This window comes from Dipodomys spectabilis, unplaced genomic scaffold, assembly GCF_019054845.1.
Source record: "Dipodomys spectabilis isolate Male_0828 unplaced genomic scaffold, ASM1905484v1 ptg000054l, whole genome shotgun sequence".
NCBI classification, from domain to species: domain Eukaryota; kingdom Metazoa; phylum Chordata; class Mammalia; order Rodentia; family Heteromyidae; genus Dipodomys; species Dipodomys spectabilis.
This window is the reverse complement of record NW_024870731.1, coordinates 34,506,184-34,533,246: the sequence shown is the minus strand read 5'-3', so window position 1 is coordinate 34,533,246 and position 27,063 is coordinate 34,506,184. Positions and strand designations below refer to the sequence as shown.

Genomic DNA, 27,063 nt, shown 5'->3' with positions numbered 1-27,063 from the left:
TTGTTTGTTTGGTTGGTTGGTTTTTGCCAGTACTGAATTCTGGGTGTCACACCCTCATTTGGCTTTCTTATTCATGAATCAAGGGCTAACAACTTGAGCCATGTCTCCAGGCTGGCATTGTGCTGGTTTTTTGGAGATGGAGTCTAGCAGACTTTTCTGCCTGGGGTAGCTTTGAACTGAGATCCTCCAGGTCTCAGCTTTCTGAGTAGCTAGGATTACAGTCATCACTGACATTCTGCCAGGAAGATCTTTGATAATAAAACTAATAGCAGTTGATCATCAAAAATTGCCACATGTTTCTTACCTGATTATGTTTTGTTATAGTGGGACAGATTTCCTGAGGCCTGGGAAACACAAATGCCCACAATATTGTGTTACCAGAGCACCCTGGCCTATTTCCTCATCCTTTCTATGTGCATGACAAGAGAGGGGTACCCTGCTCTGCCCCAAGGACCCAGGTTTTAGTGCTGTTCAACTCCCAGAGTTATGAAGTCTCCATTTTCCAGGGATGGCACCTATAATCCTTCCTATTGGAATAACCACTTGAAACAAATTTTAAAAAATCTACTACAATTGAAAATCTCTTCCCATACTTTTTCTTTCTGTTTTGTTTTTTTCTTTTTGGTAGTGGGGCTTGAACTCTGGGCCTAAGCTCTGTCCCTCAGCTCTTCATCTCAAGGCTAGTGCTTGAGCCACAGCACCACTTCCAGCTTTTTCTGCTTATGTGGTGCTGAGGAATAGAACTCAGGATCTCATCCATGCAAGGCAAGCACTCTACTACTGAGCCACCTTCCCAGCCCCACTTGCTATACTTTTGATCTTGGAAGCAGACACCACATACATGAATGAACAGCTTGTTTTAACGTTTGGGGGCCTATCGCTGAAGCCCACCTCTGGACCTGGCCATATCCACTTTAGTTAGTGTAAAAATAGCGGAGGAAGAAATGACAAAGGAAAAGGACTAAAGGTAGACCACAATAGAGATGCAATGGTTGTGTCTTTTGCACTGACTTGGGCAATGCATGCTTTCTCCTTCATTGTTCTTGTACTGCAGATCTGAAGCCTTCAAGGTGTGCTATGCATTCTTCTGATTCAGACCCATCCTCTCTACCTTCTAACATCCTGCTCCTCTGTGAGAGAACTGGCCTGTACACATCACTCCTGCCCAGCTCCCTCCCGCTCTGTCTGCTGGTGCTTTGAGCCACAGAGGAAAAGGAACAGCAGTCAGTGGGGGGGGGGGGGGGGGGGGGGAGGGAGGTAGGCAGCATTGCCTTGTGATTTCGCAGCAGCTACGCCCAGGATCCTCTTCCAAAAGTCACAGGTTCTACCTGTCAATCTTCTCTGAGCTACTATGCTCACCAACTCCCAGTCACTTCTACCCCCATGGCCTCTTTAGGATGAAAGGCAGGAACAGCCCCACACATGCTTCAGCAACCCCTAGTTTTCCAAAAACAAGGAGCCATTCCTTCTTTAAATCCCTTCCAATTATTCCTTTGTAGTATGTCCTATATATAAGGAAAGGCCAGAGTTTAGGCAAGAGGAAGCTAGATTTTACTTAAGGAAGACGCCAAACTGTGAACCTTTCAGGCCATCCCAGGGGACAAGCCATTCCTGTCTGAGAAAACAGTGTCACTCTATCACCTGCGTATTCAGGTCCAAGACAGGAGAACATTGGAGGTTTCAGAATAAGAAGTATGAACTTTTAGGATTTTTGATTTTTACATGTTGGCTGAATTGTGTCTTAAACATTCTTTTGGCCAAACAAAAATAGATGTTCATATTATTGTCCCAGAAACCTTGATTTGGATCCTAACTAGGCCATGTTGCTTCTTTGTTTGGGAAGCACTGGGGTTTGAACTCAGGCTTTGTACTTAATTAGCATGCACTCAATAAATTGAGCCATACCACCAGTCCACACTTCTTCTTTAGGAAAAATAAGTCTGGTTTTATCTTTACCCTCTATAAGTATTTTAAAAGGCTGGAATTCTCACCTATACAGCTTTTTTTACTCACTCTTTCTCCCACAATTGAAATATTAATGTCAAACATGAAAAATATTTGGGGCCCAAAGTTATAGAAATCGTCCTATGTGCCCCTGTGCTAGATGTGCAAAGGGGGTGAGATCATTGACTTTCCACGTGGTTCATTCCACTCATCTTTACAATCAGGATAATGGCTTCTTACCTACCATCTTCAGAGAAGGCTAGAAAATGAGATTACACACAGTAAATGAAAAATGCATTTGAGATCTTCAAAGAATAAAGTGCTATTTAAGCCAAAGGGATTATGAAGGAAAAACTCAGAGGTGTGCCAAAGCATTTTCTTTCTTTCATGACACCAAGGTAACTGTGAGTCAATGTCTCAGGACAATAGGATCTTACAGAAAAACAACCAGAGTCAAAGGAAATCCTAGTGATAGCCTGGAACCTTAGTGGAAGCTTTCAGAAAAATCCAAATGTCTGGTCACCACACCCAGACATTCTGACTCAATTAATCTCTGATGGTTATTTGGAAAAGTTTCCCAAGTGATTTTAACATGAGCCAAACCTCAGATACTACTCATAAAATATTTCAAACAAATGAAATAATTTGTGTATGAGCATATGATTAATGTGAATATCAGTAGTTATCTTTTGCATGGCACCTGATCACACTTATTTATAATCACATACCTCTATCTATCTTTGCCCTTTTCAAATATTAAACGTGCTATAGAAGGGTAACAATTACTATAATACAAAACTATAATTTATTGAGCACTTCAGTGCTATTAAGCTGTCTGCAGAGATAATTCCATATAATGTTCAAACTGCACACATAATCTAGGTGCAGACATAATCCTCATTTTCATAGAACCAATCAGTCTTAGATCAAAATGACTTAGCTACAGCCACACATCTACAAGAGGGAAGACTGATTTTGAACCCTGGCAGCCTAGCCACATAGCCAATGCATCCAGCTGCCACATCACTTTGCTTTCCTCCATGCCAAATATTGTATGGGTCTATTAGTGCCCTTAGAGTTTACAACCAGGGGAAAGAATTATACTTCTAAATTTTGCAGGCTATGTGTGAAAATGGTCTGACAATAGTTTTTGGAGTTCACCAAATGTGGTTCAGGAGATGGGTGCTTTGCTCAGCTCCTGCTTCAGCAACTAGAGGAAATCAGATGTGCACAAACTCCAGAAGGGATGATATGGTTAGAACACCAGAAGAAGCCCTAGCCAAAGCATCAACTATACTTATCTATTTACCAGTTTCAATCCATGTATTATTGTTACCATTATCTGCTAGCATCTTTTGAGTTGGATATTTATAGCTATCACAAATTTGCTAAGTTGTGACTACAACTAGAAAGTTGTGAGTTCTGAATAATTCATCTCACTTCAAATGCTACATTTGATTTTCATTGAAATTATTTTTATAAATACCTACTAGACACACTACTAAAAAAATTGACTGTTAAAGGAGATACTGTGGGCTTGCACCTGTAATTCTTCTTAGGAGGCTAAGATCTGAGGATTACCATTCAAAGCCAGCCCAGGGCAGAGGGAAGTATGTGAGACTTAGCTCCAATTAACCACTAGAAAGCCGGAAATGGAGGTATAACTCAAGTGGTAAAAAGCCAGTCTTGAGTAAAAAAAGCTAAGGAACAGTACCCAGGCTGAATTGCCCCAATCCCCTGCCCCCACCCCGTGTCCGTCTGTCTGTCTGTCTCTGTCTGTTTCTGTCTCTCTCTGTCTCATTCTCTCTGCCTCTGCCTCTTTCTCTCTCTCTCTCTCTTTCTCACACACACACACACACACACACACACACACACACACACAGATAAGCCAGTTGGATTCATTTTTTTTGTAGGAACAAATTATGTTACAATGAGACAGAAATTGTTTGGATAATATTCTAGAAATGAAAACAGAGCATGCCTCTTCGTATATGTGTTATCTAATAACACAATGGAAAGGTAGGCAGCATCATTTTTTGTAATCTACAATACATAAAAATCTCAATTAGTTACGGCCTATTTATGCACTGGCTAAAATCATTCGTTAACAAAACAGAATTTTCTAGTTTAGTGGATAAATATACCAGAAGAAATTGCAGAATAATGTTGGGTTGCCAAGCAACCACAGCTCTACTCTCTCTTGTTTGTGATCAATCTAATTCATTCATCGAGCTTCCTAACCCAGTGTTGCAAATTCCAACCAATTTGGTTCTTGGGAAAACCAGAGTGACTTTCAATAACACAATAACTCTTTTATTCGCAGAAGATAAACTTAGATGTTCTTTTGATCAAAGGGAGGTGTTTAATTCATTATTCTCCACATGGTGTTAATGCGAAAGCTATAATTAACTAACTACACTATTGCAATAGACATAAAATAAACTGCTGCAATTAGTAATGTTTAACGTGTTAACCAGCCCCCACCCCAAATTTTAATGGAGTCTTCCCTTCAATGAAGATGTACAGAAAGGAGAAAGCACCATATCTAATTAAATTGAGAATTGTTTCCAGTCTCTCCCAAGGGGAATAGAGAGGCAGGTGATCACCAAAATGTGGGAGACTTCACTTTAAAAGCAGAGAAAATGGCCCAATGCCAACTCCACGTGTAGGTAGACATAAAGTGCTGGCAAACAACGTAATCTGTTCTTTCGAAGACTGCTTAGCACAATATTTTTCCAGGAATGAACAGAAAGACTATTCTGCTCTTTCATTCATTAGCTGTGTTAACTTAGCATATTGTATGTAAATCACCATAATAATTGCATTCTCTTCAGACCGAATTAGTGAGAATGAAGCTGTAATTAAAATGTTCATAACTGAAAATATAAGCATTCTCAGACTTGGTTAGAAAAAAATAATAATAAAAGCAAGTGCCAATTGAATCAGATAATACAATTCATCACTGAGGAGAACCTGACTACAGACCCAAGTCTATCTTTTTAAGATACTTTTTATGCTAATCAGACCCCTCGAAGTTAGGACTCAACACTCTCCAATGTCATGTGTTTGTAATGTGTTTTGTTTTTCTTTGTTAACTGTTGCCATTTGTCTTTTATCTAACTTACACTTTCCAAGTTCATTCCTGCTGAGATTTCCAAGGAAAATACAAAATGGTGAAAACTAAGTTTTTTGGTTTCTAAAATAGATTACTCTATTGTACTGTTGGCTGTCATAAATCAAAGGGCAAAATAATTTCCAATAAATGGAACACTTAATGTCAAAGCTCCTGGGAAACAATATGTAAATGATCATATGAATTTCAGACAAGCTGTCACACTAATTCCTCAAGGTACCTTTTAAAGATGACATATTCACTATGCAGATGTGTGTTACAAAAGCCAAACTTGAAGTGAAATCGACTACCTGGATTGATACTGTGCAATCCTTTTTCCCCTCAAACTGGATACCATGTGACAATCATTTTCCCCCTCAAACTGGATACCATTAGTTCCCCTCCATTACTTAATTTTCCTTTATCAGTTAAAAACTACTAGGATCATCATCAGTCTTGATCATCTTCCTTATTTAATTCTCCATAAAAGCAAATCAGGCTAAATGATTTTGACAATGCAATTCTAGGTCAAATAATCTCCTACCTTCAAAGACTTCAGAAGAAACTATAAAACAGAGCTTCTATCCAGTAAATATTTTCTTTTAAGTGAGACCTGTTTCATTAAAATCACTAGGGATCTTTGAGATGGATAGTTGTCTTGCATCAAGCTGATGATTAATCTGTGCCTATATTTAAGACAAGGACTTAAAAAGTTAAACCAGTTTATTAGCCTTAATGTGATAGATATATCATGTGCAATATCAATGCCTATTAAATGAATAAATGAATATATATATATTTGCCCTCATTGACTAAACTGTTAACTTTCTCTCTCTCTCTCTCTCTCTCTCTCTCTCTCTCTCTCTCTCTCTCTCTCTACACACACACACACACACACACACACACATAGAATACACACACACTTGCTCTCACACACATATATAGGTTAAGTGTAGAAGCAATCATAGCAACCTGTAAAATACATATTGATCATCCTAGACCCATGATTCTTCAGTGGGTACCAATATGCCCAGAAAGAGATTTTGCCACAGCCAATACTCACACCCACCTAGCAATAACTATTTATCTCAATTCATTCAATCATCATATCCAAGAATCTGTGAGGAATCATTACACACTACACTGCCACTACTAGAGTAAATTTATCAGAGCACTTAAGGCCATTATAAAATGATAAGCCAGGTACACAGAAGATTCTAGAACCAGGTCATTCCGTCACAAAGAAACTGAAATGGAGACCACCCCCACTGCACCACCAGCAGGTGAGAGAGGAAAGCTAAAAGCCTACAATCAAAATCGAGGCATAAACTTGCTGATGGTGATACCAGGTTCCCCAAATAGCTTTCAACCTTCTTTGTCCAACAATACACTAAAAATACAACTTGAACAGGAACTAGTCCGCTATCCCTTGCCATCTGTGGTAACGCGGAGCTTCCCAACAGCTGAGCTGGGCATTAATAATACTAATATTAATCTAGATTAATTTAAAAAAAAACACTAGAACACACAGAATGAGAAACCAGCCTATGTAATTAACTTGAGCTATTATTCACGGCCACCGAGGACAACTTCCAAAAGCTTATTATCTCCTGGAGGTGGGTTCATCCTGTACACTCTGACCACATTAGCCCAGTCTTGGAATAATCCAAGATGGAACGAATTGATATTATCCCCATTACTTAGAAGGGGAAACTGAGGCACGGAATGACAAACATCACAGGCATAATGGAACTGGCAACGCAAAGCACGTGGGTGCCTTGGAGACTACCTTGCAAGCCCAGGTGCTTTTGCCAACTGCAGGTCTTTGTGGGGGGTCCACACCCAGCCAACACCCTGCCTTTACTCCTAGGCGCCCTCCTCCTCAGGCACTTGCTCTCTCTTAGCAGCTCCAGCCTCTGGGGGTTTGGGGGCTGACCCCCTCTGTGATGGCTAAGCAAAGACCCCCAAGCCACCGTGTCACCGCACACCTGCCCTCCTCCCATAGCTTCCCACTTCTTTGCCTGCCGGTTGGCTGACAGCCCGACCACCCAAGGTCTCTTCGGGATGCACATACCCCTGGGCGGGCACCAGTACCTGGTCCTTGTGATCTTCTGCCTCTGCAACCCCCAGGGGTTTTTTGGGGGGAGGGGTTTCTGCTGGAATTCTCAGCCCTGCCCCGGCTTCCCCAGTGTAGCTCACTGACGGGGAAAGGACTGGGAATGGGGAGAGCAGCGATCTCCCCGCGTTCAGCTCCAATCCCTGCTCTCCAAATTAATCACTTTCTTCTTGCCCCCTCCCCAAGCACAGGCTCACTCAAGGAGGGGCAGGATGAAGAGACAGAGGGGTGGGAGAGAAAGACAGAGAGACACACACACAGAGGGAAACAGAGACAGACGGACAGAGAGACCGAGAGAGGCACAAAGACTGAGAAGGGACCCCTCCGTGACTGGCATCTCTAGCTCCTCCAGCTTGGCTACCAGGGAGCCATGGCAACCGGGACCCCAGCCTGCCCTCTCGGCCCCCTGGTGATCGAGGAGGTGGAGCGCCATGGCCAAAGCTCCCAGTATTCTCACCTTCCCCCTCCAAACCCTGGGGGTCCACAGAGCCCATTTCCCCAGCAGCAGCAGCTGCAGCAGGAGCGCTGGCTGCGTTGGTGAACTCCCCACTGGGATGTAGAATCCTGCCCCGAGAGGAGCAGAGAGGTGCGGGGTGGTGAATGGGGTGCGGGTGGGGAGGGGAGGGGGGACACCAAGACAAGATCGTGCAGGTCTGGGACACCCCACCAGGAGAGGACTGGAACCCTCCTCTGGGCAGAGGGCGGGGAGCCCATAGAGGAAAGATCAGGGGGTGAGCCCAAAGATTCCGGATCCTAAGCGCTCCGTGGCGCTGACTGGAGCAGTCAAGAGTCCAGCCCCAGACACCTGAGGCGGTGCCCACAAGTGCACACCATTTCCTTTCTATAATGGGTTGAAGCTGTCTCCCCCCCCCCCCCGCCCCCCGCAGGTGCAAACCCTTCATTCTCGCTCAGTTGAGCTCCAGGAGTTAGGAGATGGGCGGGTTGGGGAAAAGACAGCATGCAAATGGACTCACCTGAGTCTCTCCGGACCCCAGATCCTTCCCCCAGGGGGAAACTTGTCCCCAAGCTGGCTGGGAGCTGGCAGGACAGACACACAGAATCCAGCAGCAGCAGCTTTGGGCAGATTTAAGGGAGGGTGTTCTGTGTGCTTTCTTTTTGCCCTGCTCCCCGCTGATCCAAGCCGGGTCTGCCCACAGAGAGCCTGTCTTGTCTTCTCCCGTTGTTGGCTCCGGGTTGGGAGAAGGCTGGACCTGTTCTGGCTTGCGCACACATCCACGCCCTCCCGCCAGAGACTGGCTCACGCCCTCCTCCCTGTTTCAGTTCTCCTCTGCCTCCCCCTCACCCTCCTTTTGCACACGCCCTGGGGAGGGGGGGGGAGAAACAGAGACAGACACAGAGAGAGACAGACAGAGACAGAGACAGAGACATAGAGAGACAGAAAGAGACAGAGAGAGACAGATTCACAGAGAGAGACAGAGAGACAGAGACAGACAGAGACAGACAGATTCACAGAGAGACAGAGACAGAGAGAGACAGAGACAGACAGACAGAGATAGAGAGACAGACAGAGACAGAGACAGAGATTGATTTACAGGTGTAAGTTACTGGTGTAAGACTTTGATTTCATGGAAAGCAAAAGGACAAAGCTCCAAACTTTGCTGGGTCATTTTCAACATCTATCTTTAAGGCAAAAGAGAGAGGAAGGGTCGGTTCTGCCCCTTTCATCTGCAAGAGAGAAAGGAAAAAGAAAAACCCTCCCCTCTTCCTCCTCCTCTTCTGATGGTGGAACTCAGTTCCTCTGCACACAGGGCTGCCAGTCTGGGTGCCCCTACTACTGCCCAGGGGAGGGGTGTGGTGCCAAGTGTTTATTAAAAAATGGTCTTCCAGGCTTTCAGTTCTCATTTAGAGGTGTGGCTGGCTTGCTATTTAATTCACAAAGATGCTACTACTACCGGCTGGGCTGTCAAGCCCTGCCTGCATAAATTTAGGTTCTTTCCACTCTTACCATGCTTTAAATCGTTCCTCCAACACTTGCAATCTGTATTTCACCATACTGCTCCACAACATTTTCCTATTACTCTCTATTACTCCCTTATAAAATAATAAAGCTTTGTGGGTTTGATTTCAGTGCACAAAAGCCATTCCTGATGCCTTATTAATTCCATCAATAAAAATATTTATGTCATGATCCCAGATCTATAGGAGAGTCATAGGGATTGACGTTGTAACTGATTTCTATGCTGGTTAACCACAGTATGTTCCGAAATGTTCTCAGAATACCATTTTAAAAATAAATCCTGTTGTGTGAAACAGAATCTCTTTGATGGTCAGAGACTTACTGACTTCTAATTTTTGCTTCACTAAGGCTGTGTGACGGACTTTCGAGTCTGGTTTTGTTCTCATGTAGTACATTAAACAATGAGGACATTTAGAGCTGTGATCGACCCTCTGAGTTCGATGTGGCTACTGGAGCAGCCAGAGGAAAAGCAACTCAGGATTGCGCCATGGAAGAGAATATCTGGAAAATGGGCAAATGGACTTCTACTTGTTAATAATCGCTAACCTTTGGGGCCTTGGTGCTTCCTGTCAATTCGTGTGTGGGCATAGTTCCTACTGACTGCTTTGGCAAATTGCAAATGCAAGTGAAGGCAGGATAGCTCCTGAGTTTAAACGGTCCTGTTGGAATGATTTCTTTGCCAGAGGCATCATTATTCACCCGGCACAATTTCTACAGTAGAAACAAAGAATACTGGATAAAATTCCAACAAGGAAAATGGCATGCCTGTAGGAAACTATTTTCAAGGGCATAGAGCCACAAGACATGCACAGTGCCAAGTTGGTCTCAGGAGTTTACACCCTATCTGGGGCAGTCTTCACTTGGCAGAGACAGAACTCCACTGGGGCCAGAATCAGTGAGTACTTTTAGATATGAGCTAGATGATAGTTAGATGGATAATAGATAGACAAATAGATGTATGGATAGATAATGGATAAATAATTGATTGACAGACAGATGGGTGGGTAGAAAGATCGATAAATGAAAGGGAGCCTATTCTTTATTAGCTATTGCTCACTCTGTGTTAGTAATAAATGGGAAATTCAACAGACAAGTCCAAATCCTTCTTTTTAAATCAGATTGCCTTGAATACTTTACATAATATCAAGGCACAGTACCCCTAAACAAAAATATAAGGTATTGGTTCTCAAATGCAGGTTTCTTTAATAGGTGTGCTTCTGAGTACACTGCATAGAAACGCAGAAATATCAACAGTCATTAAGTCAGCCTATATTTGCACAATTTGCCCCAGGCAATCAAAGTTTCAGAAGGAAGGGAGGAAAAAGAAGAAAAGTAGGAAGAAGAAATGGGAAAGGAAGAGATGAATGGAAAAGATGAAAGTAGGAAGAGAGGGAGGGGGGAAACAAGGGAGGGGACAGAGAAAGGGAGGGAAGGAAGGAGTCAAACCAGATAAATGATTACCTTAAGGGGAAAATCAAAGTATTTCTGGAGGCAGAAGATTTAAATGTCCACATCCTCATAGCTATGATCTCTCAGGACAGGTACATCTTTCTTATACACCACTGTATCAAATACAGGCAACGTAACTATCCTTTCCTGGCCAAAGCAACTCACAAGCCCATTGCTTCAGCTTTCAGAAAGACTGGAACCAGAAGGCAGCCTTCAGCCAGAGTGGATGTTTGGGAAAGCTACCTTCTGCTGCTGCCTTGGACCTCTCTCTCCTGGCTCCTTTCTCCTGTCTGACACTTTGTGCCCAGCCATTCCCACTCAACATGCAATCCTGATCTATCAGACATCACACAGTTGCACAGAGGTGCTGGAGAAAGATGACATGTTCATGAGTCACATAGAAATCTGATTGCATTACCTTCCAAATGTGTGAATTTTCTCTTTTACAACTGATGAAGGCTTTGACAAGTGAAAATACTACTATGGAATCACATAGTCAGGGAGAACAGGGTGGGGGAGGTGGGGGCTTTTCTCATCCGCAGAAGCAGAAGGTGAGAGAGATAGGTCAGTCAACTGGAAAAAGATAAAGAGGTTTGAAAAACCCAGGGTCTTCTTCAGCTTGTGATGCTGATTTACTGCTTACCCTCAGCCTGAACCATTGTTTGGTACCATTCCCAGAGCCAGGGCTATTGGAGGAGTATTGCCTTTTGGCAAAGCCATGTTGCTAGTGATAATGGCATCATTCCTAGAAAAATTGTTTAGCAGAAGAGCTGTAGTTTTGGAAATGGCAATTCAGTCTTGCAGTTCCGAATAGTCACAGACCGACAGGCGTTTTTCTGGCCAGCTGCTGTAATAAAGGAAAGCAGGTTGCTCCACGGAGGAATAGATGCTTCAAAGGCAACCTTGGGAGCACAAAACAGCCCTATTCAGTTTAGCCATGAATAAAGTGAAAGAAAACCATTACAACCCTCCTGAATGGCGCCTGCAGAGTCAATATTCCTTTAACTTGTCCTTTCATACAAGAACAAAGAATGTGTATTGCAAATCAAAGGGCAATAATTCTGGAATCAATCAAAAGGTAAAAATCCTCTGTTTCACACTGTAGATCATGAATATGTGTGATTTGGCACTTTGGGGGTCATGGAATCATATGCTTTTGATGGCTTTTGAATAGGCTCTGCAATTTTATGACCATTAATAGTTAATAACATTAGCAAGATAATGTTAAGTGTTTCCTAATCTTGGACCTTGAGGCATTCATTGAGTATTTCTAGAAATCAGGAAGATTTCTCACCTGTCAATCAGAAATGCCTGCTCGGGCTAGGTTACTGCCCTGTTGGTGGTTTCCTGTAAAGGCATATGTGAACAAGTTTCAACTTGAAGCCTTATGAACTGGATTATAGGACGAATTTCTCTTTGTTGGGGATACCCTGATGTTTTTGTAAAGGATAAGAAATTCATCTAAACCTCTCTCTTTCCAGTGCAATACAAAACCATTTGAACCTGGAAGGCACTCAGCTAACACATTCCCCCATATCTTACTTTCATATCTGAGGAGAAGGTTCAGAAATTCTCTCAAAGAAATACAACAGAAAGGTAGCTTTTCAAACATTGGAAATGGCAGGTGCCCATGGCTCAAGCCTGAAATCCTAGTTATTCAGGAGACTGAGATCTGGGGATTGAGGTTCAAAGCCATCCTGGGCAGAAAAGTCCCATGAGATTCTTATCTCAAATTAACCACTCAAAACCCAGAAGTATAGTTGTGGCGCAAATTGTTATAGCACTAGCCTTGAGCACAAAGAGGCTCAGCATTGACAAAATAAATAAATATATACAGGCATACATATATACATGCATACATACATATATACATACATAAAATATATTGGGAATCTTCCAGTCCCTAATCTTATACCATTTTAGAATATGAAAAGTCACTGACACACTGTCACCTTAGAAGCCCATTTTTTGTATTCAGGGTCTCCTGGAGCAAAAAGAAAAATATGAAAGACCAATGAGGCTGATCTTGGTAGAAACAGAGAACCAAAGTGGAACTCTTACATTATTTTTTTTGAGTCTATTTTTGTCCTGTGGAGTTGAAATATGTTTCCCATGCAATAAATAAATATGTCAGGGGAAAAAGAGGAAGCCAAGTGGGTGTTATCTTTTTAGTGTTAAGAGTATGACAATCACTATTTGATTCGTCTATACTTTCCACCCACACTAATCTGATCTTATTGGTCACATGGCTACTCACCAACTCTATTTTCCATTCTCCCTTGTGACCAAATTTGGCCCCATACCTAGGTTCTGCTAAACAGACATGAGGGGAAATCTATAGGCAACTTCCAGGTAAACATCCACTTAACGATAATCTCCATTTGCTTCTTTCAATTCTAAGTAGTTGACAGTGGCAAAATGGTCATGTTAGAGGATAATCAAAGAGCTATCATTAGCCTGGGTTCCATACAGGACTATGGATCCCAGACTACTCGGTAACAGGAAAAAGTGAGTGTTTATCTTCTTTGAGGCACTCTTTCTGTCTCCTTATTTTATTGTTTAAACTTGATCGAATTAATGGAACTGTAATCTCAGTCAGCAGAATAATTCTTGAAGAAAACAAACATAGAGGCAACTGTGAATATCTGTTGGTTTTGTTGTCAAGCCATCAGTTACATTTATTCCGCTTGGCCAATCCTAGGAATGATGTCTTCTGTGTATATGTGGCTGAGCTGAGACTGGCTCTGATACTCCCCTTTTATTTACAGTGCAGGTATATGATATGGACATGACTAAACAATATTTTCCATTGCTGTGTACATGGACTAGAGCGATAAAAGCTATTGGACCCCAAAGAAGCCATGAAGAGATATCTTCAGTTTAGAAGCCTTATGATGACCAAAGAAAGGCCCACCTGTTAAAGGCTGGGTGCCAAGTGTGGCAGTATTGGTGGATGGTAGAACCTTTAAGAGGTGAAGCCTGTGGGAGATCTTTGGATCATCGAGGGTAGCCCATGAAAGGGGATTGTTGCTTCCTGGTCCCTTCTTCTTCCACATTGCTTCCTGGATTATGACATAAAAGAAGCTTATTCTATGTACTTTCTCAACATGATGTACCACGTTATCACAGGCCCAAGCAATACAGATAGTAATTATGGGTTGAAATCTCCAAACTAATCCTTCTTCTCCTTATAGCTTGCTTACCCCCCAATATTCCATTATTATGGACAAAAGCTGATCAATAGAGATTTAAATTTAGGCTGGAGCTACTAGGGGAAAATAAAAAGCATGAGGACTGCTCAGCAGAAAATAACTTCTTATCACCAATTGGGATCTGCCTGAGAACCACCAGCATAGAGAAAACAGAAGGGCTGATAACTGATCATCTTGTGTGAAGATCTAGATCTTCCAATAAGCTCAAATTTTTCTGCTTATTTAAAACAGAATCTTGACTTTGGAGCCAAGTGAAATCAACAGCACATCAAAAAGACCTGTCATCATCATTAAGTTGGATTCTTCTCAGGATGAAAGGATAGTAATGCATATTAGAAAATATCCATGAATGTGATGTAACCCATCCATAGAATGAAACATAAAAAGCATATACTGCTCTCGGCAGATGCATAAAAAGAATTTGGTAAGATTCAACATCTTGTATTAGTAAACAACAACAACAAAAACTCTTAACAAATTAGGTACAAAAGAAGTATGCTACAAAATACCAAAGTCTACACATAAAAGATCAATAGCATACTGAATGGGAAAGTACTGAAAATGTTCCCTCTAAGATTAGGAACAAGACAGGAGGGTCCACTTTTGCCACTCCAATTTAACACAGTCTCAGCAAGCGCAATTAAGACAGAGCAATGAAAAAGTATCTAAATTGGAAAGGATGAGGTTAAATTATGCATACTTGCACATGCCATGAATTTACCTAGAGAAAAATCTAAATACTCCATCAAAAGCTTTGAAGTGACTGTAATAAAGTGCAGGATGCAAAATTCAACAAACAAAAAGATGCTTTCTATACATCAGTAATGAACTTTCTTGAACAGAAGTAAAAAATGCAATCCTGTTCATAACATCAATAAAAATAGAAAATATTAGAAGAACTTTAATCAAGAAAGTGAAATATCTTTTTAAAAAAGATTTTATTACAAAGGTGATGGACAGAGCAGTTACAGTTACGTAAGTCACGTAATGAGTACATTTCTTTTTGCACAGGGTCACCTCTTCCCTCATTTTCTCCAGGTTGCTCCCTCCCTCGCAGTATGGGAAATATCTTTGTAAAGATAATTATCAAATGCTGATGAAAAAATTATGGAGGACAAGCCAGCTACGTCTGTCATCCTAGCTACTCAAGAGGCTGAGATCTGAGGACCGTGGTTCAAAGCCAGTCCCGGGCAGGAAAATCCGTGAGACTCTTATCTCTAGAAAACCGGAAGTGGCATGTGGCTCAAGCGCTAGAGTGCTTGCCTTGAGCTGAAGAGCTGAGGGACAGCACCTAGGCCCAGAGTTCAAGCCCCACGACCGATCCCCCCCCCCAAAAAAAATGATAGTGGACAAACAAAAATGGAATGATAGCCTGTATTCATAAAACAGAAGAATTAAGATTATTTTAAAATATTATCAATGTGAACTTTAAAGACAATAAAATTCACACCCAAACATAAAATATTTTCTTCCAAAAACAAAAAAGAAATCCTAAGATTTATACAGAACCACAAAACACCTGGAGTAGCAAGCGTAATTCTGAGGAAGGAAAAAACAGTTGGTGGAGTAACAATATTTCTCTTCAAAACAGTAAACAGTAGAACAAAACAGAGAATCCAAAATTAATTGACTTTCACATATACAGTCAACTAATTTTTGATAAAAGTGCCAGGAAACAGTTGAGAAAAAAGTCTCTTCAAGAGAGGGTGCTGACAAAGTTGCATATACAAATGCATAAGAATGGAACTAGATCCTTTCCTTAAACCATATATAAAACTAGCTCAAAATGGATCAAAGGCCTAAATGTAAAACCTGAAGCTATGAAATTACTACAAGATAATATAGGAGAAACAGTATAAAAAGACATTGGTGTAGGCAATGATTATTTTAGGTACGACCCCTAAACTGCAGGGGGCAAAGTAAATAGAAATAAATATATCAAACTAAGAAGCCTCTATACAGTAAGGAAAATATCTACAGAAGTAAGACACCACCTAAGGAAAAGGAACATAAAATAGTTGCCAGTTTTTCTCCTGATAATGGATTAATATCTACAATATCATTTTATATGTGTATACAACATATAGAGAACCAAGCATATGAAAAAAAAATTCAGTATCACTAATCGTCACCCTAAGAGATGTCACCTCAGCCCAAACATAATGCTGATCATTAAAAAGCAACAACAAATGCTGAGATGAAAGAAATGGTAAGAAAGGAGGCTATTAATCATTGGTCATGGAAATGTAACTAAAGACAGTCATAATGAGAAAGAGTATACAAAGTCTTCACAAAATAATAAAAACCTGGTTACCATATGATCCAACAAATTCATCACTGGGTACATACCCAAAGGTAATGAAATCATTGTATCAAAAGATATTTACTTATATTGACCTGTTTATTACAACATTATTCAGTATAGTAAAAATATAAATTCAATCTAGATGTCTAACAGCAGATGAATGGAAAAGGAAATATATATAGCATATAAATAGAATGATATATAATTTATACATATATGTATATATATTTGTTCATTTGTAAAACAATGCTGGTTTTCACATATGAGAGAAAACTTCACTGAACATATTTTTTTCCAGTTCTTCATTCATTGCAAATGATGCACTTTTCTTTCTACTGGACAAGTAAAATCCCATTGAGTATAGATTCCATATTTTCTTGATCCATTTGCTCATTGAGGGGTATTTGGACTGATTCCATACTTTGGCTATGGTGAACCATTCTGCAGTGAACATGGCTGTGCTGGTGGCTTTACTGTATCCTAGTTTGCAATATCTTGGATAAATACCCAGGAGTGGAATTGCCAAATCATAGGGTAGTTACATGCTTAGTTTGTTGAGGAGACTCCATACTGCTCTCCAAGGTAGTTGAGCAAGTTTATATTTCCACCAACAGTATATTAAGGTTCCCCTTTCCCAACATCCACACTATTATCTGCTCTTGTTTGAGTTCTTGATAATGGCTATTCTAACTGGGGTAAGGTAGAACCTTCATCTTATTTTGATTTGTATTTCCTTTGGGGCCAGAGAGGTAGAGCATTTCTCCATGTACCCGTTAGCCATTTTTATTTCTTTTTATGAGCAGTCTCTATTTAGCTCATCAACCCATCTAGTAATTAGGTTGTTGATTCTTTTAAGAGTTTACTTTTTAAAGCTTTCTTTATATTTTACATCTTAGGCCATTTTCTGATGTATACCTGGCAAAAATCTTCCCTCTATAGGACTATCCTTTTAGCTTGCAGGCTATAAATTCATTTACAAATACCTAGGTGTACATAAATGTATTAATTGAAATATGGTAGGGGAGACCTCAAACAATATAAATAGTATAATTCCTTAGAAAGGCACAATCCTAGTTCAACAAAATAAACACTAGGAAATGATTAGAACAAAATAAACAAAATAAGCACAATCCTAGTTCAACAAAATAAACACTACAAAAGATTAGAACAGGGTCAAGGGAAGGGGGTAGATGAAAAGAAGAAAGGGGATGGAAAATGAAGTAAAAAATTCAATGTATAGCCTACAAACTTTAGAAAAGTGAGGGAAGGGGTGGATTGAGAGGGATGAGTGAGAATTTAAAAGGAGTGACACTGATCAAGATGCATTGAACTCATAAATTGCTTTGTTGAAGGCCACTCCTTTTTATAATCACTTAAAGCTAATGACATTACAAAGGGAAGTATATATGTATATATATGTGTGTGTGTGTGTGTGTGTGTACGCATATATATATATATATATATATATATATATATATATATATATATATAGGAGTCCTTGCAAATGGAATTGGTACATATACCCATACAAACATTTCCTTTATCCATATACACATACATACACACACACACACATATATATGTATACACATGATAGAATATTATTCCAATGTATGGAATTGGATGGAACTTGAAATCATGGTGTTAATCCAAAACAGCAGATATTCTTACTCATTAGTGAAAATTAGGAAGTCAGTCTCATAGAAGAAGGAGTCATCACAAGAGAATAGGAAGGTCTTTAAAGAAGTACAAAGGAGAGGAGCAACTGAAAGAAATTCAACAAAGGACATCAAAACACAGAGAAGACAAACTTGTTTGGGTTTTTCTATAGCACAACACTGTAATTCTGACTTAAAAATTCATGATTTACTTCAAAATGATTAGAAGATTATGAAATTCACAATATATAAAAATATTAATGTTTAAAGTGACAGAAAAGCTCACTAACCTGATTTGATCACCTATATTATGTGCATGTAAATAATGACCATAATGTCTCAATTAAATGTACAAAGATTATTTCTCAATTATTATAATAGAAACAGAGAAATATGAAGATTTTTTCCTGAATTGTGATACTGTGGTAGATTCTTTCTAGGCATATTTTTTAATACCTATAAAAAATACCATCAATCAATTAGCCCTCTTCATGTAGTGTTTGTGAGCTATAATTATAATTCTGTCAGTTAACATTTTTTGACAACTAATTAATAGACACATTCTGGAATCACAGATTGAGTGTGTTAACACAAACATAATTCAATAATAATAAATGCATAGATAAATACGTGAAAGCACAAGAAAATGACCTGAAATAGGAAAACAATACAGAAGGTAGATAGCTGGAATAAGGAAAACAAATGAAAAGAGAAATGGGGTGGGGGGGCGGATTACAGTCATAATACAATGCAGAGCCTATGAAATAAGAGAATTGAAGGCAAAGATTGGGTTGGGAGGAATGGGGAAAAAGATGAAAAGGCTGAGATAGATCAAGATGCATTTTACACATAAACCAATTGGTTGAAAGGTAGCATCCTTGTACAACTATTTAAAGATAATAAAATAAATCAAAGAAATATTTAGAAAAGAAGGAAAAGCACACTGAGGTGACTTTCTTGATATCTAGCTTTTTACTACATACAAGAATAATCCTGTCCATTCTTCCTACAATAAGGAAAGAATACCTTGAAGAAACAGACAATAGAGCCTAAGGAAGCAGAACAACTGGAAAGTGAAGGGATATAAGTCAAAGAGAAAGCCAGACAGAGTCCTCAGTGAACATCTCTAGACTTCCACCATGAGAAAAAAAAAAAAAAGATGGCAGCCTCTGAACCAGGAATCTGATCCTCATTATACAACAACTCTGCCAGGAAACTTGATCTTTCTGGTTTCTAGAAATAAAGTTGAGAAATAAATTTTTCCTGTTATTTGTCCACCTGGTCTGCAGTATTCTATTACAGCTACTGCACAGAATGGCAGTAAAGTGATGTCTCCATAGTCTTCTAGAGATTAAACAAAACAAATCTAAAACTAAACTGAGATTTCAACATTCATCCACTGCAAAGGATCTTCATTTTCTATTATGTTTACTGCTGGCTTGAAAAATTAGAAATCAATATTATTTGAAGAACATAACAGAATCCTTCATGTACATATTCTTCAGAAAGTAATTAAACTGTCTCTCCATGTGTTAAAAATAGGATATGTATGTAAGTCATACTCAATAAGAAGGGAAGAGAAGATGACCCCAGACATTGGATTTAGCAAACAAGGAATCAAAAGCACAATTATTATTAAACTCAAAGAAATCAAAGAAGGCTTTTTATAAGCACTCATAAACTATGAAATCTAACTAGAAAAATAGAATCTTAAAAAATGAACAAATGATAAGATGAAAACATTAAAAACACAGCCAGAGAGAAAAACATTCTATTACATGTCATTTGTAACAAGTTTGAAGTGTTGAAAGAGAAATAGATAAAAACCCTCCAACTTGTAATTCTCTGTCTAATGATAACATTCAAATGTGTAGGCAAAATAAAGATTATTTTTCAGATAAGAGAAATGTAATGATGATCACCATCAGAACTGCACTGCAGAATATAATAAAAGTAGTTTTGGAGGCTGTAGGAAAATGAACCAGATGGGAACTGAGATCGTTATAGAGAAATAGAGAGGCTTGGAGATGTAAATATGTGAGTAAATGTACAAGACTACTTTTTCTTTCAATTTGCTTAAGTTATATATGACTGTTGAAATCAAAGAGGCCTAGCGCTTGCCTTCAGTAAAATGGAGATAATTTTTCAGTTTCAGAAAAAAAGTGTACATTATCACACAAAACCATAGAGCATCATTTCAAACATGAAGATAGGCTTCCATAATCCTATATAAAATAAAAATCCTTCAAAAATCCTATATAAAAACCCTGTATAAAATCCTATATAAAATCCTTCACAATGCTGATTTCCTCTCATGATTTATGATTAGAACATCTAATTGCAAATCTCAAAAAATAAGTCTGCTGAAATTTTTTTGAGAGTGATCAGCCCAATTAGCTGAAAATGAAAGTCTCCCTTTCAGACCTAAATTTTGCATCGTCTCTCTAGGAAGAAAGAGATCATTAAATTATGATTTAGTCACAGAACTCTTTGCTGATTAAAATGCAAAACACTGAACCATTTGCATCTGAAAAACCAAACGGAGTTAACATAGCTAGTCCACTTCCCAATAAAATAACTCCAATTTATCTAAATTTAAATGACTGGCTTAAGAGAAGTCCAAGACAAGTCTGCTCAGTATAATGCATTGTGTTTGTATGTGTGTGTATGTGTGTGTGTGTGTGTGTTTTAGTAGTCATGGAAAACAGTTTGTGCTAGAAGCATCTAGAATTAATTGACAAATATCTAACAACACCATCAACCACAAACTTGTTCATCAACCATGCTTTATTTGCTTTATCTAATGAAAGATACATTTTTTTGGCATAGCTCATTTTTTTTAAATTGTAATTTTTTGGCTAGGCCAGGAGCTTGAACTCAGAGCATTTTTCCCCTCTAGGTTAGAGTTCTATAGCTTTAGCCACAGATCCACATCTGACATGTTTGATGGTTAATTGGAGATAAGAGTGTCATGGACTTTTCTTCCCTGAGCTGGTTTCGAACCATGACCCTCAAGTCTCAGAACTTATAAATAGCTAGGATTGCAGGCATAAGTCATAGGCACCCAGCTCACAACTTCTTTTTTGTTTTTTAACTATCAAAAATGCTTTGAGACATAACGACTTGTACATCTCATTGTAAAATACAGAAAAAAATGCTTTGAGAAAGCAACGGTAATATTCTCAGCTAACTGTAATTTTGAAGACTAGGTACAATTATTGGTAGTACAAACCACGTTTTCCTTATGGCATTTTATTCAATATTATACCATACCCATTCTCTCATTCAAAAGTTGGTATCAGGGCAGAAAGACAAAAATTTGTTAATTTCTCATCATGATCTCATAATCAATGAATTATAAATGAAAAATTCATCAAATATTTTTTGTGAATATTCTAGGTCTTGGTGTTAACAGTCCTTTTTAAAGAGAGGAATAAAATATAACAAAGTTAGTTTCTTTATATTCATAGTCACTTTTCTTTTCTTTTTTTGGGGGGGGGGTCTGGTTGTGGGGCCTGAACTCAGGACCTGGGCACTGTCCCTCAGCTCTTCAGCTTGAGCTCTTCAGCTCAAGGCTAGCGCTCTACCACTTGAGCCGCAGCGCCACTTCTGGCTTTTTTCTTTTTGCCTATGTGGAGCTGAAGAATCGAACCCAGGGCCTCAGGCATGCAAGGCAAGCGCTCTACCAGAGCCACCTTCCCAGCCCCTCATAGTCACTTTTCTTTATGAAGTATTTGGGCAGTACTGGGGCTTTTAAATCCACATAAAATATCACAAATCTAAGGGGACAGAACTAAATAGTAGTTAAAAAAAAAGAAATGGCATAATGAAAATGTTTCATCTAGGGAATATTTTACATCTTCATTTCACATTTCTTGTGAAATATATAGTCCTATCAATTGCAGTAGAGGCAATTTTCTCTTAAATGCTATTCAGAAAAAAGGCAAAGGAAGTCTTTTACATTCTTATACTCTGATTTTTTTTTTGGTGGTGGGGGGGGACGGGGGCTGGTCCTAGACTTGAACTCTGGGCTGGGGTGCTGTCCCTGAGTGCTCTACCACTTGAACCACAGTTCTACTTTCAGCTTGCTTTTTCCCCCTCCTCTTTTGTGATTAATTGAAGGAAAGAGTCTCAGGACTTTTCTGCTTAGCCTGGCTTTGAACTGTGATCCTAAGAACTGAGACTCCTGAGTAGCTAGGATTACAGGCATGGGCCTCTAGAAGTTGGCTATACTCTGATTTTATCTAGCAATCTAGTTAGGATTTAATTTGCAAAGCCACCCAGAAATTCAAGTCTACACAAACCAAAATGTTTCCCAAGATAGGTAATGAAGCATACATAACAACCTTTGAAGAACTTAGAATCCTTTTGAAATCATGTTCATGTTGATAATTGGTTACTATATTTGCTAGGGGGTCAATCGTAAAGCTTTGCTGACAAATTCTTCTTCAAATGAATTAAATGTCAAATCCTGGTACCAGATTTTGTAAGTGGCACTTGGCAACTAACATCTCCAAAAGTTTGTGAATAAGACATGGCATACGTTCCCCACTTGACAGATTACACACATCCATTATAAGATCTCGAAAAGAAAAGCATTTCCATGCCAACCTTCAAACCCTCAACAAGAATTTATTCCAGCCATAACTCCACTGATGACAGAGCAAACCGATGTAAAATGGAAACTTTACCAAAGGAATTGTTGACAGAAGGGTCAGGAGAGGTTTCCCGTAAAATGCTGTCGAGGCCCAACAGTTTTGTTTTATTTTACACTTACGGTAATAAACTCTCATCCTTTAAGTTATAGGATTTTTTCTCACCATCATGTGGTCTAAATTATAAGGTGAAACAGTCCCTTTTAGAATTATTTCAAAGAGGGAAAATACAATATATTCCTGGAAATAATGACTGGTTTTTGTTCAGATCCTTTAGCAAATGAATTGGCCTCCTTGGGAAATGCTAGTTAAATAGAACTCCAGTCAGGGAGATCATCACCAATTTTGTACTTAGTGCTGTCAGTAGTTGCAATCTTGTGTGTTTCTTGAAGATAGATGACTTTGTTTTTGTTCTTGATTCCAAAGAGACTGGACTTAAGTTGAAAGTTATAGAAAGTGTGGTTTCCTGGGACAACTCTGGTACATACACAATTCAGAAAATAGCAGGCCTACAACCTGAGCCAACATTGCTTTCTGAAACCAAATGGAAGTAAGAGAAAAAGAGACAAAAAGATACCAGTAGCATAATACATTCTAAGAAGAATTCATCGAGCAAATAAATTCTTATGTCCTCATTTCATATTCCTTGATAAATAAATGATCCAGCAATGAAATATATTGTCTTCTGGAATCAAAGTGGTGAATTTCGATAAAGAAGATCATTAAGAACTTAAAAGGGAGTAGGGCTTTGATGGTTCACACCTATAATCCTAGCTACTCAAGAGATTTGAGATCTGAGAATTGCAGTTCGAAGCCAGCCGAGGCAGGAAAGTCCAGGTTAACTCCAGTTAACCACCAGAAAACTAGAAGTGGTGCTGTGGTAGAACAATAGCCTTGAGTAAAAGAACTAAGGGACAATGCCCAGGCCTTCAGTTCAAGCCCCATGACTGGCAAAAAGAAAAAGAAAAAAAAAGGGAGGGGGTGTGAGGAAGGGAATGGGAAAACATAACGGTAAACTACAGACAGCCAGAAACATTTTGTGAAACTCCGATTTTGCAAGCATTTCCTAGACTTGCAAGTCAAAGAGTCAAATGAAAATTGCATTATTTAATTCCTTGTTCTTATACCTTATCTTCAGAGAAAGAATAGCCTGTAATTCCAACGGAATCACTTTCCAACACAAATACACATGCGCACACACATGCAGACACACATACATAACTACACATACATGCATGTAAACATCCACCTTTATGTGCATAAACAATGGTACCTCTCTTTGAATGAGAATGATTTATTTTCTCAAAATTTGGAATAAATGGGATAACTAATGTATGCCCAAATTTCCACTGTGATTATAGCACTTAAAGATGAATATGGGAAAGGTCATGTTGAATCCCTTAAGGAAACAATAGTTTTCCTGCATCTGAAATTGGAGAGATTGTCTGCTTCTCAACAGCCTAATCCATGCCCTGCTGTGTTCTGTGGAGAGTTTCAGTTTGGGATCCCTTTCATCTCCCATGCAGCTCTGATATCTGCACTGCTAGTGGATACTCAGGAAGTGAATGAAAGTACTGCCAGACCAACTCCTATACTGCAAAAACCAAGACGTCTGCCTATTACAGATACCTACAACCCAGGCAGGCAAAAGGCTTTCCCTAAGGCTGATTTGCCTTCCTCTACCCGTCACTGCAGCAGATTCTTCCCAACAGCATTTCATCATGGCCTTCAGTAAATATGGGCTTGACATAGTAGCTGGCCAAATTATGAACAGAATTTATTCTGTTCTAGGTGGTGAATGATTGTAAATACCTTCTTAGCCTTCACAGCCATAGTAAATACGTGATCAAAATAACAAACTTAACAGAATAATGCCAAATACGACATTTTTATTTAAGTAATTTGCTCTCCCAGTTGATAAAACTATGGTGACACTCATATCTAAGCAGATATCAGAAGAAAAATAAAGGTTTTGTGCACATGTGTGTGTGTGTCTGTGTGTGTGAACAGTGGAGCTTGAATTCAAGGCCTGAGTGCTATCTCAGCTTTTTCCACTCAAGATTGGTGCTGCACCAATTGAGCCACACCTCCACTAGACTGGCTTTGAAACTCAACCCTCGGATTTCATCCTCCTTGAGTAGCTAGGATTATAGGTGTGAGCCAGAGGCAAGAACTTGAAATGTGTTTCACCCTAACTAGACTGCCAGCCTCTAGCTGCCTGATATATTGCCCTATATCTCTATAAGGCATCACTTTGCAACAGTAGAGTTCTTTCTGTTTTGTTGTTTTTTTGTTGTTGTTGTTTTTTTTGGTTTTGGGATTTATCTTGTGATCATCATGATGATGGTTAACTTTCATTAAAGGTGTATTGTATGTTTGGCACGGCGCTAAGGCTTAGACATGACACCACCTCATTTACATTCATGGAACATATTCTAAATATAGAGCTATACTCTGAATACCCATGAGAAAATACACAAGTGAGAGGATAAGTAAACTGTCTTAAAGTTACACTAATTGAGTGATGGAGACTTTGACTCCGTAAGCCCTTGCTTGTGATCAAAGCCAAGGCCTGCCATTCATTCCAAAAAGACTTCAAAGGCCAATCAATATCCCATTCTCCTTCTCTTCCTGGGAACATAACCCAGGTAAGTCCAACTTGCTAGGATGCCTATTCTGCAATTTTACAATTTGGGGTTTCAACATGTGACTTCAACAAGGCAGCATCACATAACAGGATCCAAGGTTCAGCCAGAGACTTTTCACCCTTGATGCTTTCCTTCCCATTGCCTCCTATATTTTCCAGCTCTTTGTGTGTGTGTGTGTGTGTGTGTGTGTGTGTGTGTGTGTGTGTGTGTGTGTGTGTGTGTGTGTGTGTGTCTGTCATGGGGCCTGAACTCTGGGCCTGGGTGCTGTCACTCAGCTCTTCAGCTCGAGGATAGTGCTCTACCACTTGAGTCACAGCGCCACTTCGGCTTTTTCACTATGGTGGAATGCCATTTGTTTAAAAAGAAAGTGTTGACTTTTGTGTGACAGAGCCACTCATGATCCTTGCTCTTCTCTTCCTTAGATTGCCAGAATTCTATGGCCTTTAAATATGTCTGCCTTTTAAATTTTTTTCTAGGTGACCAGACTAAAGTACTTAGAGCTCTCAATCCTATTTGTGTTTTCTTATTTGTGTTTTCTTGATTGTGTATGTGTGTGTGTGTGTGTGTGTGTGTGTGTGTGTGTGTATGTATGTGTGATGAAGAATAGTGAAGTGAATGTTATCTAAAAATAAGGATCTGAAACATTGACTGACTATATTCTATTTTAAAAATTATAACCACCAACTGGTGCCAGTGGCTCATACTTGTAATCCTAGCTCTTCAGGAGGTCAAACCTGAGGATGTCTATTTAAAGTTATCCTGAGCAAACAAATATGAGAGACTCATTTTCAATTAACCAAATGCCAAAACTGAAGTTACATCTTAAGTGGTAGAGCTTCATCCACGACTAGAAAAGCTGAGCAACAGTGAGAAGCACTGAGTTCAAGCCCCAGTAACTGGCACAAAAATTAAAACAACTGAAAAAATTATAGCCATTTACCTTAAAAGCCATGGCCACACCACATATATGAAACAGTCATCCAAATAGTTGAACACCAATAAACTTTACTAAAAAATATTGGAGTAACTTTCTTTTGTGAGTTATCCTGTAATTGATTACCCCAACACATCAATTGTGTAGAAAGAACATTGCTTCTCAATCAATACTACTATTAAAACCAGCCCACTAATTAGTCATATATTTTCAGAGTTCAGAGGGAAATTAAACCAGTCAGCATCTATGTGCATAAAGAGTTGTCTCTGATGAGAGACTAATTTTATAATCAATACAGTAACAACAGCAACAACAAAAGGATCAAAATGATCATTTAAGTTAGAATGAGAGTTCTATATCTGCATACATAGAGTTTGAATCTCACTTTTTCTTTGCTGTTAGCAGCAATCTAGCAAGAGCTACAGCTTCAATTAATGAAGCTTTCTTTCCCCAGGTGTCTCTGGATAGTCTATAGGAGGAAAATTAGTCTCTGGATCCAGAGAAAGAAGGTAAACACATTCTTTGTGTTTACATTTCCAATGAACTCTCTTCATTTGACAAAAATGCTTATGGGCAGAGATGTATATTGGTAAGTTCTTTAAGATGAAGAAATGCTGACGATGCATTTGGAAGGCATGCTGGGAACAGGCAAATGAACTCTAAATTTAGCTTTAACTCTAGGGAAGGGGATAAAGAGTGATTATGGCTGTTATTCTGATGAGGTTAGTAGTTTGGCTTGTGACCTCTTGAGAAAAATAAGATGGAGTGTTCTAATGGATTTTTTCTTAATCTAATGTAGAAATGACATTGAATGATGGTTCTTAATTAGTTAGCCTCCTCTTCTTCACCTGCATCGATGAAATACCCATATATTTGCCTGGATAGTTTGTGAAATGCAAAGCTAAGCCCCAAAACACTTGCTCCTTGATTTACCTTTGTAATAATAGAGTAAGAGAGGCAAATTCAAATTGGCTCTGCACTATTAAAGAAAAAAGGGTTCCTTTCCATTTTTTCACATGACATACAAATTCGTATTACAGGATCTTAAGAAT

The 27,063-nt window shown here is 39.2% G+C and overlaps 1 long non-coding RNA gene across 1 annotated transcript; it reads right to left on the bottom strand.

Annotated features, from left to right (window-relative positions):
• Window positions 1-692: 692 nt before the first annotated feature.
• Window positions 693-21,979, bottom strand: LOC122108259. The gene is made up of 3 exons (XR_006147503.1): window positions 21,959-21,979; window positions 20,714-20,798; window positions 693-710 (listed from the first exon to the last, which is right to left on the bottom strand). It is a non-coding gene; the product is annotated as an uncharacterized LOC122108259 (long non-coding RNA).
• Between the last annotated feature and the right edge of the window lie 5,084 nt (window positions 21,980-27,063).